We start from the raw sequence: 16,190 nt of genomic DNA, 5'->3' as shown, positions 1-16,190 counted from the left end.
AAAACTATATGGTATTGGTACAGAAACAGGCAAATAGATCAGTGGAACAGAATTGAAGACCAGAAATGAACCTACACACCTATGGTCACTTGATCTTTGACAAAGGAGCAAAAACCATCCAATGGAAGAAACATAGCAAAGGGTGCTGGTTCAACTAGAGGTCAGTATGTACAAGAATGCAAATTAACCCATTCTCATCACCATGTACAAAGCTTAAGACCAAGTGGATTAAGGATGTCCACATCAAACCAGATATACTCTAACTAATAGAAGAAAAAGTGGAAAAGAGTCTTGAACACGTGGGCACTGGGGAAATTTTCCTGAACAAAATACCATGGCTTATGCTCTAAGATCAAGAATAGAGAAATGGGACCTCATAAAATTGCAAAGCTTCTATAAGGCAAAAGACATTGTCATTAGGAAAAAATGGCAACCAACAGATTGGGAAAAAATCTTAACCAATCCTACATCTGATAAACGGCTAATATCCAAACTATACAAAGAACTCAAGAAGTTAGACTCTAGAGAGTTAAATAACCCTATGAAGTACAGAGCTAAACAAAACATTCTCATCTGAGGATTATCAAATGGCCAGAAATCACCTAAAGAAATGTTCAACACCCTTAGTCATCAGGGAAATGCAAATCAAAACAACACTGAGATTTCACCTCACACTAGTGAGAATGGCTAAGATCAAAAATTCAGGAGACAGAATATGCTGGCGAGGATGTGGAGAAAGAAGAAACCTCCCCCATTGTTGGTGGGATTGCAAACTGGTACAACCACTTTGAAAATCAGTCTGGAGGTTACATTCCACTACCTGAGGACCCAGCTATACCTCTCTTGGGCATATACCCAAAATATGATCCAGCATAAAACAAAGAGACATGCTCCACTATGTTCATAGCAGACTTATTTACAATAGCCAAAATCTGGAAAGTACCCGTATACCCTTCAACAGAGGAATGGATTCAAAAAATATGGTACATCTAAACAATGGAGTACTACTCAGCTATCAAAAACAATAACTTCATGAAATTCATAGGCAAATGGAATGAACTACAAAATATCATCCTGAGTGAGGTAATTCAATAAAAGAAAAGCACACCTGGTAGCAGTCATTGATAAATAGATATTAGCCAAAAAGCTCGATTTACCCAAGATGGAATCCACAGACCATAGGAAGCTCAAGAAGAAAGATGACCAAAATGTGGATGCTCTCACTCCTTAAAAGAGGAAAAATGTACATGGGAAGGGATATGGAAGCAAAGTTTAGAGCAGCGACTCAAGGAATGGCCATTCAGAGCCTGTCCCACATGTGACCCAAATATATATAGCCACCAAAACTAGATAAGATGGATGAGGCTAAAAAAATGCATGCAGAAAGGGAGCGAAGTTGGATCTCTCCTGAGAGACACATCCAGAGCATGTCCAAAACAGAGGTCAATGCTAGTAGCAAACCACTGAATTGAGAACTGGACCTCCTTGCGTGGAGTTAGAGGAAGGTTTGAAAGAGTTGAAGGAGCTTGCAACCCCATAAGAACAACAATGCCAACCAACAAGAGCTTCCAGAGACTAAACCACTACCGAAAGTTTATACATGGACTGACCCAGGGCTCCAACTGCATATGTAGCAGAGAACAGCCTTGTTTGGGCACCAGTGGAAGGGGAAGCCCTTTGTCTTGCCAAGTTTGGACCCCCAGTACAGGGGAATATGGGGTGGGCAGTAAGGGGGATGTATGGGGCAAATACCTGTATGGGAATGGGGGAGTGGAGGGGATGGGGTATAAGGAGAGGAGACCAGGAAATGGAATAACATTTGAAATATAAGTAAAGAAATATATCTTATAAAATTTTTTTAAAAAGTGATGGGATGCCTTAAGCACTGCTTAATGGATCACTCTAGTAGAAACATGGAAGATAGTGGTGCTGAGGATGATTCAAAATGTGAGAGACTGGATCAAGATGTTGGAGAGGAGCAGAATTTTAGTATGTTGTCTAGAGATAGTTCTTGCATTATTTTGATGATGAATGTGGCTGATTTTTAGCCCTATCTGAAGAGTCAACTTTAGACTAATGTGAAGAGATTTGGAAGGATTCTATTGGCAGAAGAAATCTCAAAATAGCCTAGTCTTGACTTTGTTATGTAGTTATTACTGTTCACTCATATGAAGATATATAATGAAATGGAGAAAGCTAAACAAGGAAAATACAACACTTTATGTCATGGTATGGTGGTACATGCCTTTAATTCTAGTACTCAGAGGGCGGATGCTGGTAGATGTCTAAATTCAAGGTCAATCTGATCTCAAGAGAAAATTTATGGACAGCCATGCTAATGCAGTGAAGGAAACTATTAAATTGCTGAAGATGTAATTGAGTGAGTGTATTAAGTTCCAGGCCAGCTAGCAATAGAATTTGTTACCTTTGGCTACATAGTTCTAGCTTTAGAGTCAAAAAGACTATGGACTCTTCCTTCTTGACTAAGGAAACCTGCTATGACCAGGTTTGTGGCAAGGATGTTCTTGCATGGATTGTGTGAGGCTAGGAAGTGCATCCTGGATTGGACTGGAGATACAAGATGATGGAGATGCCAAAGCTATGTGATACCGCTAAGAAGAGCTGCTAACAGGGAGTAAAACCAGCCTGAGAAAAGTGTATTGTAGTCAACAAAGCTGAAATGAGTAGGAGATATGAAGAGTACTTTGATATCAGATATGGAGATGCTGAATTTTTAGTATGCCCTGCTGGTTTTTGGTCTTGCTTTGATTCAGTATTTAATCATTGTGCTCTCCCAAAGACAGCTTTGACAACACAAGGCAGACCCAGGCAGACAGCACGGTATGGAAATGGGAATTAGGGTTAGTGCTAATAGCAGGTGAAGGAGGCCGATAGTCGTGGGTGATGTATGGGGTCAGATCTACTGGATGGAACAAAACTTAATTATCTCGGGCTGGCAAGAAACTCTGAACTCTTTTAACTTTTACAAGGCTCATGAGAAAGGAAAGGATAAAAAGAAGGTGATGAATAGATGAATACACACACACACACACACAGACACACACTCTGGCTGAATTCATCACCTATTCAATCAATTTCATGTGTACATGTGAATACACATAATATAACTACACATATATGTATGTACATACATGTAGACAGGTCGACATATACACATACAGAAATATTTTACATTATTCTTGTATATAAAATATTGCCCAAAAAGGAAGTTACTGAAGGATGTCAATAGTAGGTTCAAAGCAGTGTTTACAACCTCATTATAAGTTAAAAGTAACAATTTCAAATAGCCTTGCTTTATCATAATGCACACTTATGGCTTCATCCTTGAACCTGACCTAGAATGAATCACTTCCTTGATCACAAGTCTGCCCCAAGCTTAATTCTCTTCTCAGTGCAATTTATGATAGCTCATTGTATTCCTTATTCTTCAGCCTTTGTTTACTATTCCATTAGGAGGGGGCACACTTTATTCTCGATTCTAAATTTATTACATCCTTCTGGCAAACAACTAAAACCAACTCCTTACAATTTCTTCCTAAATTATTTTAATCAAATCACAAATTCTATAAAGCCATTAATTAATCTAAACCGCATTAATTCATGAAAATTCATATCCATGTTTATCTGCAGAAATATTCCCCGAGAGGCTAGGCTATCACTGAGGATGTAACCCACAAGGCAATAGGCAGTGAGGATCTCCTCATCCACTCACACCACAGACAATTCAATGAGGGGTGTGGGAATGACCAATCCAAGAAAGCACATCAGTAGCAAGGAGCAATACTGGATGAAGACTCTGGGACTATGCCTCATCACAGTGAACCCACCACAGGCAAGCAAGATGCTAGGACATCTCCAGGAAGCTTATTTGCCCATTGCACCTCTTCCTGCATGGATTCCACCAAAGTTCCCTTTCCTACCTTTTAAATTTTAATCAATATATTTATTGTGTCATTATATGTTGGATATATGTGATCTGCTTTTTTATTTTGATTTTACAGGAGATTACAGTTAGAGATTGTATGAATCTCAGAAGAGACTTTGAAATTTGAACTTTTAAACAAGTTTGAAACTGTTATGTATTATGTGGACATTTTATTGGATATTTTATTTATTTACATTTCAAATATTAGCCTCTTTCCTAGTTTCCCCTCTGGAAACCACCTATCTCATCTCTCCTCCACCTGCTTCTATGAGGGTGCTCCTCCACCCATCCACCCACTCCTGTCTTTCTGACCTAGGATACTGCTACTTTGGGGCATTTAGTCTTCACAGGACCAAGGGCCTCTCCTTCTATTGATGCAAGACAAGGTCATCCCCTGCTATATATGTGGCTGGAGCTAAGAGAGGCTCGATGTGCAATCTTTGGTTGGTGATTTAGTCCCTGGGAGCTTGGGGGGTCTGGTTGGTTGATATTGTTGTTCTTTCTATGGGGCTGCAAACCCCTTCAGCTTCTTCAGTCCTTTCTTTAATTCCTCCATTGGGGCCCAGTGCTTGGTTCAATAGTTGACTGAGAGCATCCACCTCTGTATTTGTCAGGCCCTGGCAGAGCCTCTCAGGAGACAGTTGTATCAGGCTCCTGTCAGCAAGAACTTCTTGGCATCTGCAACAGTGTTTGTGTTTGGTGTGGACTTTTGGAGTTGAACTAGATGCATTTCTGTATTATGACATGGCTACAAGCCTATGGAAGCCAGAGGGTGGTATATGGTTGTTTTAAAAGGAATCCCAATAGATCCCTATGTGTTAATGTTTGGCCAACAGGGATTGGCACAATTAAATATGACCTTTTGGAGTAGTTGTGGCCTTATTGAAAGAAGTGTGTAACATGGGCTTCGTTGTCTCACATGCTCAAGATAGCCCTTGTGTGTCATTTTTCTTTTTCTTCCTACATATTAGGATGTAGAATGCTCAGCTTCTCTCACAACATGTCTGCCTCCATGGTGCACTGTTTCTCTCCATCAAATAATAGAATAAACTCCTAAAACTGTAAGCTATTCCCAATTGAATGGTTTCCTTTATAAGAGTTCCATGGGCATGATATGTCTGGTTAGCAATAGAAACTCCAACTAAGACAGTAGAAACATTGAATAAGATCAAACTTAAATGAAGATACAATTAAACGACTGAATAACCCAACTACAAAATTGAAATGAAAGTTTTGCAAGTAGAATAAATCAAAGAGAAGATAGCTAAAATAAGGCCATGATAAGAAAACATAGGAAAGGCGTATACAGAAAATGTGAGATACTATGAAAAGAGAAAAACATCAAACTGTAGAAATAGATGGGGATGCGGAATCCTAGTTCAATGTCATGCAATAGATCCTCAATAATATTATAAAAAATTATGAAACTAAGGAATAGCATATCATACAGGTGTGTTTTACCACACAAAACCCCAAAATACTTGAGAGCAGCAAAACAAATACAGATGGAATATCATAGTTAAAACACCAAATATATAAAACAAAGAGTATTTTGAAAACAGCAAGAGGAAGAATCCAAGTCACACATGTAAAAACAATACAAAGCCAAACAAGCAAGCAAACAAACAGAAAACAATGAGAACACTTGATTTCTCAAAAAAAAAATGCATAAAAACCAAACGAGGATGAGTCAGTATTTAAATTTTGCTAAAAGAACATTATGGCCAATGTAGATGAATATATGCAGTAAAATTATTTACTATATTGAGAAGAGAGAAAAGTCCGCTATACATGGTCAGCCTAAAATAATTTTTGCTAACCAACTAAGCCTGAAGAAAATACAAGCAATATTATCAATGAAATAGAATCAGCATTGATTTCTTTGATTTCTAGATTTCTTGAGTTTTGTATTGATTTAATTATATTTCATTAATGTTTTCTTGATTTTTATTATTGATTTCACCAAATTCATTCTATTTATACTTGTTTTAATGTTATGCTGTGTTAATGTTTTGTATAACAATTTTTGAAGAAAATTCATACAATATAGTTGAATAAATGTTTCCACTCTGTCATCTACTCCCTTATATTACCCACCACTATGTTTCCAATTCTATGCCTCCTTTCTCCCTCTTTTTAGAAACAAATGGACAAAAATATTCAAATGAATTATAATAATAAAAATAAGGTAACATAATTAAGTCATTTATTTTTGTTCCTGGTTTGATTTCTATTGTTTTTAATTTTTGAGAAGATTAAAAACATCAAGAGAAAATAATGTACATGCAAGAAACTAAGAAACAGACATGAGAAGAAGAGATATGGGGAAGGATTTAGGATCAAATGAACAGAATCAGAAATTATAATAGACATTAAAGAATTATGAAATACTATAAAAATACTTAGAAAACCTATATTTCACTAAGTTTGTGGTACAAAAAATGGATGGATTTCTAGATTCAGCCAAATCACTAAATTTAAGCAAAAATAAAATCAGCAACATTTGAAGAGAATGAATTAGTAATTTAATTGCTTTCCATCTAAAAATATGTTTCAAGGCCAGATGGATTCACAACATGATACTAACAGGCTCTCAAGATCTATAACTAACACCTTTATAACCATTCAAAAATTAATTAAAAATAAATTAATTTAAAATTGACTACAACCTGGGGCTAGAAAAAAGAAATCTTTACAACATCAAAAAATCTGATGTTGCATCAATGCAGTGATGACACAAAAGTGGATATATTTTCTAATTGAACAGATTTGAATATCTAAATGCAAGTAGACATAATTTCAGCAATTAATACATTAATACATGATGCCATGTATTTAACTATAATGAAATAAAATTAACATCAACAAGAGATAAATTTTGGGTAATCATATCTCAAATGAAGATTAAATAACTCATAACTGAATATAAATCAGTCAAAGAAGATTTTGAATATCAAAATATAAAGTTCCAACTGTTTAAATGAATCCAGTATCACTCTAATTCTAAAATTAGGTAAAAATACAAAACAAACAAAAACATAGAAGGCAATATCTGGGATGAAAGTAGATTCAAAATTTTTTAACAAAATAATTACAAACCAAATACATAAAACCAAAATCTTACCCAACATTATTTAAAAATTCATGAATGGTTCAGCATAGGCAAGTAAATATATGTAATAAAGAATATAAATAGGAGTTAATGCAAAAATAATGATATGATCATAGATGCCCAAAAGATTTGAAAAAATTCAAATTCTATTTGAAAACTTTAAGATACATATCTATTTTATAGAAATACAATTCATATACACATTTATGTATATATATATATATATAATGTTATTTCCTTTCCCCCCTCTCCCGTACCCCTCCCCATTCCCCTGCTTCTATTTTATTAAAAGTTTTATTATAAAAGTATTAGAGAATATAAAGAGAACTCACCACATTCAAATAAAAGTTATATATGAGAAAGCCATAGTCAACATAATCATAAATGAAGAAAAACTTGAAGCACTATCATTGCAGAATTTCCTAGACAGAGCAGCTACTACCCAATTATTTTCAATATTGTGCTCAAAGTACTAATTGGTTCACTAAGGCATGAGAAAAAAATTAAAGGAATACAAATAGGAAAAGAAGATGTTGATTTATTCCTATTTGTAGATAACAAGATGTTATGCATAAGAGATACCAAAATTCTAAAATAAAACTTAATAGAATAAATAAGAATTTTAGCAAGATGTCAGGATACAAAATCAACTTACATTAATCAATTCTATACAACAACAACAAAGTAAAAAAAATCATGGGTACATTCTTATTAATAACAGCCTAAAAATAAATAAAACAGGAATCAATCCAATCAAGAAAATGTAGTATCCTGCAAGAAAAATTTTGAATCTCTATAGATTTGGTAAAGAAATTTGAAAATGGAAAGACAAACCATGCTAATAGGTTGGGAGAAATAATGTTGTAAAAATTGCTAATCCACAAATAGTCCTTTCCAGATTCAAGTGATTGAAATCAAAATACTCATCTCATTCTTCACAGAAATATAAAACCTTTATTAAAATTTCTATGGAATCACAAAGACCCCATGTAACCAAAACAATCATGACTAAAATAAGAACAGTATGGATGGATCCCTGTAAATCAAAACTTAAGATATATCACAAAGTCATAGTAATAAAAGCAATGCAATGATGCCACAAAACTAGATATATTATCTAATTGGCCAAATTTGAATATCTAAATGCAAGTAGCCATAACTTCAGCAATTTAATTCTCAACAGAAATGGCAAGAACATATATTGGAGAAAACAATGCAACTTCAACAAAGAATGCTGAGAAAACTGAATATTAACATGTAGAATAATGAAATCTAACCTATGTCTGTCACCTTGAACAAATTTCAACTCTAAATATATTTTGAAATGTAAATAAAAAATATCCAATAAAAAAAGAAAAAAGTAATAAAAAGTATATTGAAGATCTAAATGTAAAATCTGAAACACTAGAAAGTATGAAAAGTTCTAGACAACCTTATACTTGTCACTGATGTATGATAAATTTTCTTAATAGAACTCTATTTGTCAAAGAATTAATGATAATAATTCACAAGCAGTACGTGACAAAACTAAAAATCTTAAGCTAAATAAACAATGAATTGAATGAAGATGAAGCCCATTGATAGAGAATCCTTGCCATATATTCGAGCAAGATAAAATCAATATTCACAATAATTGAAGAATTCAAAAACAAAGAGTTACAAAACAAGAAATGAAAATGGATAAGAACTGGCAAAAACATCTTCATCTCTAATAATAGCAAAATGCAATTCAAAAATAACTTTATCCTTTCTTATTACTCCAACAAGAATAGCAAATATCATCAAAATAAATGACAACAAATACTGTAGAGAATCTTTGAAAAGGAAAGTCTCATTTAATGTAGTGGGATAGTGGATTCTTAATTAGATTGGTTGCTCTAAAAATAAATATGGAGAATCCTCGAAAATCACAAACTAAATCTGTTATCATCCAGCCAAACCACTTCTTTGGCATATGCCCAAAGACTTGATGCCTGAGCCCACTGATGAGTGGGAAGCCATGTTCGTTGTTCTCTATTCACAACAGCTAGGAAATAAAAACAACTTAATGCTCTCCCAAGTGATAAGTGTGTAAACAAAATGTGGAATATATAGCTGTCTCCTTAGAGGCTCTCCCGGAGCCTGACCAATACAGATGTGGATGCTCTTAGCCAACCATTTGACTGAGCACGTGGACCCTAATGGAGTAGTTAGGGGAAGGACTAAAGGAGCTGAAGGGGATTGCAACCCCATAGGAAGAACAACAGTATCAACCAACCAGACTCCCCAGAGCTCCTGGAGACTAAACCACCAACCAAACCAAAGCCATGGACCCATGGCTCCAGCTGCATATGTAGCAGAGGATGGCATTGTCTGGCATTAATGAGAAGAGAGGCCCTTGGTTTTATGAAGCCTCAATGCTCTAGTGTAGGGGTATACCAGGTTGGGAAGAATGAAGTGAGTGGGTCGGTGGGGGCGCACCCTCATAGAGGCAGCGGAAGGGGGGATGCGATAGGGGTTTTTGGAGGGAAACCAGGAAGGGTAATAACATTTGAAATATAAATAAATAAAATAACCAATAAAAAAATTTAAAAAGAAAAGAAAATGTGGTACGTAAACCCTATCGAATACTATTCAGCTATATAAACCCTATGGAATACTATTTTAAAGAAAATAAAACAAACTTTTCAGGTAAACAGATAGAAACTAGAAAAAAAAAAAGATCCAGGGTCAGGTAACCTTGAAGCACTTAGAGAAATGCAGTATATATTTTCTTATACAATGCTCTAGCTCCAAATCTGTAAATGGAAAAACATGTTCTAGAATTGTGACACATACCTGGAAATTAAAAAAAGAGAGAGACACATTTCAATGAGAGGAATTCTGGTTCAGAGAGGAATAGAAGACCATAGGTGCTCTAAGGAGGAAGATAAGAAAAGTATGTAAGGGCTCTAATTTGGGAAGCTTGGTAGATAAAATTGAGGAGATAGGATAATAAAATGAATGAAAGATTCTGTAAAATTCATAAGAAATTATAATATGAACTACCTAAAAACTTCTATATTACATGTAAGTCAAATTATAAATATGCATTTATAGCTTAAACAAAACTTTCTTATATGGCCAGACCATCTAACAAAAAACATCAAGCATGAGAAGGTTTCTTATGACATGTTGATCAAGGTTGGTCAGGAAATTTCCAAAACAATATAGGCTACCTTAATGGCCCTCGAATGCTCCCTAGAGGTGGAAGTTATGTCTCTATTCCTGAAGACACCATTGACTTCAAACAGAATAAATATCCAGTGGTCACTGAGCTGTATCTGACCTGAAAGTCTCCCTAATTATGATTTGCATCTATGTTGCCAAAAGTTTGTGTATAAGCTTCCAAGAAAGGGATATAAACAGCAGTCATACCAACTATAATGTCTATGAAAAACAATGATGGTCATGATAGTATGATAACCCTAAAGGTGCTATTCTAGTGGTATGTATACTTTGAATATAACCCACAGCTCTCTGATTGAACTTATGATTATTAATAAAAAGGAAACCATACCTTGGCACTAGAAACATAGTCAACTACCTATGATAAGTAAATTCATGCACCTTGGAAGAGAAGCTACAATTACCACTTATTAAACTGGCATACTCAACAAATAGTGTAAATATTTGTCCTTACATGTACAGATATGTCTGTTTTTCACTCTTCATCAAGGAAACTTCTCTTTGTACCAGACAAAGATCATTACAGAAAACTATCAATGAAAATACAGTTCTTAAACCTAGTCCCAACTGATATGTTTGCAACCAAACTAAGGACAAAAGATCATTCTGGAAGATTGCATAGAAAGAATGTAAAAACCAGAGGAACAGGAAGTTGCTATAAAATTTTGTCTCTTAGAAATATAAAAGAATCTACTCCCATATACTCTTAAAACACAACATCCTAAATAAAACACGAACAAGGAAAACATGAATACTTATACTAATATGGAAACATGAAAGATCAAGAAGAATCAGCCCTAAAGAAAGAACTATAGGTAACTAACAAATGATAAGAGGGTGGAAAATTCTTTCTCAGGGAAATGAATATCAATAGTTTTTCTAATACCAAATGGTCAGCTCTCAAAACATTAATATATTAATACCATTATAAGGAGTGATACAGTATTTATGTATTTAAGAATACACACAAACACAGCAAAAATTAATGAAAAAGAAGATATTAATTTAAAAAAGAACAGCATAGATATTACATGGTAAGAAATATCAAGACATAGTATGGAACAGAAACTGAACAAAAGGCCACACAGGGACTGCCACACCTGGGGATATTTTCCATATATAGACACCAAACTCAGACAGTATTGCAGATGCCAAGACGTGCATGCTAACAGAAGCCTGATATATTTGTCTCCTCAGAGGCCATGCTAGAGTCTGACAAATATACCTGTGGATGCTCACAGCCAACCGTTGGACTGAGCACAGGGTCCCCAGTGGAGAAGTTAGAGAAAGGACTGAAGGAGCTGAAGGGGTTTACAACCCATAGGAAGAACAACAACATCAACCAACCAGACCCTGCAGAACTCCTAGGGACTAAACCACCAATCAAAGAGTACACATGGAGGTCTTCCATAGCTCCAGCCATATATGTTGCAAAGGATGTACTTGTTCGACATCAATGGGAAGAGGGACCCTTAGTCCTGGGAAGGCTCAATGCCCCCAGCATAGGGAAACTTCAGGGCAGGGAGGCTGGAGTGGGTGGTGACTGGGGGAGCACCCTCATGGAAAAAGGGGGAGGAGGATGGGATAGGGGATTTCCAGAGAGGAAACCAGAAAAGGGGATAGTATTTGAAATGTAAATGAATAAAATATCCAATAAAAATGAAAAAAAAATAAAAAGATATTACATGGTAGTATTTTGTGGAAGGGAAGTGACAGGGAAATAACATAATTATATTAAAATTCCAAAATATTAAAATGTACATTTAAAAGAAAGTTATTTAAAATATAGTTGCTGAGTGATTCAAATTTTACTTCCGAAAGGATTGGTGTTGAGTAAAAATTTTTTTAAAAATTAAGTTGTTTCTGGAAAACCATCCTAATGACTTTAGTCTTGTAATTATTGACATTTCCTCATACTTCTAATGAGTTTTTCTACAGCATTACCTTGAAGCAAAATCAAATGACTACTTTAAAATATTTCTCATGCATAATGAGTATTTTAATGATTATTGCTTATATTATTCAGATTTTCCAATTGGGGTTTTGTTAAATTTATTGATGAGCCACTGCTTTTCTTATCTTTATCTTACAGAAAGCACATTTTTATCGAGTTCTGTCCAAATATTTCCAGTTAATATTTTACATTTTCATGCCATTATATCACAGAAAGAGTAGCATTTATTAAGATTATGCTTTGGTTTTGTAGACATTAAAGACTCTCAGGATAACAATATTAGCACTTAGGTTAGTGTATCTTTGACTTTCATGACTGTCTGAATCTGACCACTAGCTGGTCAAACAATATGACAAGGCTGTTCTGGTAAATGGACTCTAGTGCTTTCAACTTGTAAGTCATGGGAAAATCTGGAAATGTGTGTGAAACTTAAGGAAGGTTGAAACGAAGTTAATTTTGAAAATGGACACATTGGAAATGCAAATATCATGGAATAATTGAATGATGGAAATAAATACTGTAATTTTCACCATCATTTGAGCCTTCACTTTATAAAAATGCTTAAATAAAATATTTCTTGCACTTTTATGTCCCCTTTTAGTAATGCTGAAGAGGAAAATTTTCTACTTAGATAAGAATCGCATTTAGTTTTATTAAGATAAAATGACATTTAAAATTTTTGAATTTTGTCAAAGTATAAATAAATGTTAAAACTGAACATTTCAGAAGGATTTGGATTAAAAATAATAAATCTCCCATCAATACCTATAGAAAAACCCTATTCTTGAAACAATATTTTAAAAATATTCACAAAATCATTTCAACAGCAAAATACATAATAGGTTGCCTAAAAGACATATGGTATTTTTCTAGGAAAATGAAAATGTAATGATATTATAGCATGAATTTGATTCTAAAGCTTAATAAATTACTTTTTCTTTGTCTTGGGTTTCTTTTATTTCCCAGTATGGCAACAAACTGTTTTACTTTTTTTTTATTGGATATTTTATTTATTTACATTTCAAATGTTATCCCCTTTCCCAGTTTCCTTTCTGGAAGTCCCCTGTCCTATCCTCCCTCCCCCTTGTTCTATGAGGATGCTCCCACACCCACCCACTCCAACCTCCCTGCCTGGCATTCCCTAACAGTGGGGCATGGAGCCTTCACAGGTCCAAGGACCTCAACTCCCATTGATTCCCTACAAGCCCGTCCTCTGCTACCTATGTAGCTGGAGCCATGGGTCCCTCCATGTGTACTCTTTGATTGATGGTTTAGTCCCTGACAGCTCTGAGGTATCTGGTTGGTTGATACTGTTGTTCTTCCTATGGGCTGCAAACCCCTTCAGCTCTTCCAGTCCTTTTTCTAACTCTTCCAATGGGGACCCCATCAGTGGGGTCCACTGATTGGCTGTGAGCATCTGCATCTGTATTTGTCAGGCTCTGGCAGAGACTCTCAGAAGACAGTTTTATGAGGTTCCTGTCAGCAAGTACTTCTTAGTATCTGCAATAGTGTCTGGGTTTGGTGTCTGAATATGGAAAGGTGTGGTGGGGTGTGGTGGGGAGGAAGCAGTCTCTGGATGGCCTTTCCTTCAGTCTCTGAACCACATTTTGTCTCCCATTCCCTCTTTGAGTTCTTCTTCTTTATCTATTCCAATTATTTGTAGAATTGCTTACTCAGTGTCTCAGATTTCCTGTGTATTTTCTGGCAGGAGTTTTAGACTCAATGTTTTGTTTCCCTGAGGTATTCATTTCTCTACCTTATTGTCAGTGTCTGAGGTTCTGTCTTCATTTGTTTTTTATTCTGTTGGTCAAAGTTGCTTTTGAGTTTCCTGTTTGACTTCCTAGAGTTTTCATTTCTATTTTTTTTTTTTCAATCATTTGGGGTTTTCTTTATATTCATTCTATTTCCTCTTGCAATTCTAGAAATACTTTCTTATTTTCATTTATGTTTGTTTTTTCATAGGTTTATTTAAAGGATTAATTTTCTTTTAAAGAAGTTCTAACACATTCATAAAATCTACTTTGAAGTTTTTGTCTTGTGCTACAGTAACATTGCATTTCTCAAGGTCTACGGTGGTAGAGTTATTGGGCTTTAGCAGAGACACACTGTCTTGGCTGTTATTGTTGTATTTTTATATGGGCATCTCGGAATCTGCTAAAAAAAGCTTCAACTGCTCTCCCAGGTGTTTTCACTTGGGTTTTTAGTTAGAATGCATTGCTTAGTACTGAAAACTAATAATTAGGGATGTAGGTAAGCTTTATAGGGGTGTGGGTATCTACAGGAGGAAAGAAATCAGGGTAGGGCGCCACCTAGGAATGGACATAAAAAGAAAAGGCCATGCCGGGTTGTTTGCTACAGATCTAGGATTGAGACTGGATAATTGGGTTTAGAGGAGAGGTGAAAGAGTAAAAAACTGAATATTGCATATATACTTTCCTAACCTGATCAAGCACTAAGAATTTAATATTTAAATTACTATTTTGCTTTTTGAAAATTTAATTTATATATTATAGTAGCCAGGAAAAATGCATAGAAAAAAGAAAACAAGTAAGTTTGGAAGCACCAGAAGCGATGAGCATGTGAGCATGTTGGAAGTATAAAATCAGCATTATGAGGAAAAATGATCAAGATGCAGGGGCTACCTCTGAGTCTGAAGTTTTATCCTCCTAGAGTATATATCAGAGGCTAAAAAATAGATTGATGGTTTAAAAATAAATACTGATAATATAAGAAATTTGAGAATAGTGATGGTTTAAGGACTCATCAGCATGGAGGGCCTGAGCTAACATTTAAGTACACTATATTTGATTCTTTCTCTCTATATTTCACTTGAATAGATGATCTAGCTGACACTATATTCAGTCTTCCTGATGGCAGTAGGTCCATGCAAATGTGAGCAATTTGCCAAGAGAGCCATACATTTCCCAGATAAAATGTGAATTGTCACTCAAAGTCTTATGTCTGGGTTTCGTCATGCTGGAATACATTTGGTAAATGTCCTGTAAAGTAAAAGAACAATTCTAGACACAATTTGTGTCTCTGGATGCTTCTGAAGAGCAATGTAAACCACCTCATGTAAGAATGAGAGAAGTCTTAAAAAAAGAAAGGGACAGCTGCCTAAACATTTACATAACATTTCCAAGTGCCCTGTAGAAATTGAAAAGAGGGTACAATTAGGATAAGAGAAAGAAGAATATAGCATATATCTTACCTCATGACTGGACTGCAATTTTAGGCACAGATCTAAGTCTAAATGTGCCCACTAAAGTCTCAGTCACAGGGAATTGCACCAGAGACATATGATTGGAAATAGAGCTAAGAGTAGTTTAGTACGAAAAGAATTTATACAGGCTGGAAACCAGGAAAAGCTGATTAATTGAGCAAGTGAGTTCAGGGAGAAATAGCTTCTCCAAGACGGTTTTCAATACAATATCTCTAAATTATTGGGGGTAACAAAGACTATATATAAACCTTGTTTAATAGGTAAGGGTCTTCTGGGTGAGTATACATTATTGGTCTGTGTCCAGGTGCTGAGAATTACAGGAAAATAAATTGCAAGACATGATTGGTGTACATGATCTTATAAAAAGAGGAAGTTAAATTTGTAATTTGTTTACCATCCTATGTGACTACTACAAGAATAACAGAGTTGGGGGTTGTACATGCTGTGTGCTGTAAATGCAGGCCTAGAGCAAGGAAGGAAAAGTGCTAACTCCTGCTTGTCTCAGGACAAAATTGTCGGGGTTTGGAAATATCTCAACATCACCTTTGCTCTGGAGTGATGGCTTCCCTAATTGCATGGCTTTGCTGTCCCACAACTAGCTTATTTCATATGTTAATCTTTGTGTCCCCATTTTCAGTCCTTATTCTCAATTAAAAGTGACTTTTTGGGGTTGGGGATTTAGCTCAGTTGTAGAGCGCTTGCCTAGCAAGCACAAGGCCCTGGGTTCGGTCCCCAGCTCTGAAAAAAA

Source organism: Rattus rattus, chromosome 1, assembly GCF_011064425.1.
Source record: "Rattus rattus isolate New Zealand chromosome 1, Rrattus_CSIRO_v1, whole genome shotgun sequence".
Classification (NCBI taxonomy): domain Eukaryota; kingdom Metazoa; phylum Chordata; class Mammalia; order Rodentia; family Muridae; genus Rattus; species Rattus rattus.
This window is presented reverse-complemented; position numbering follows the sequence as displayed.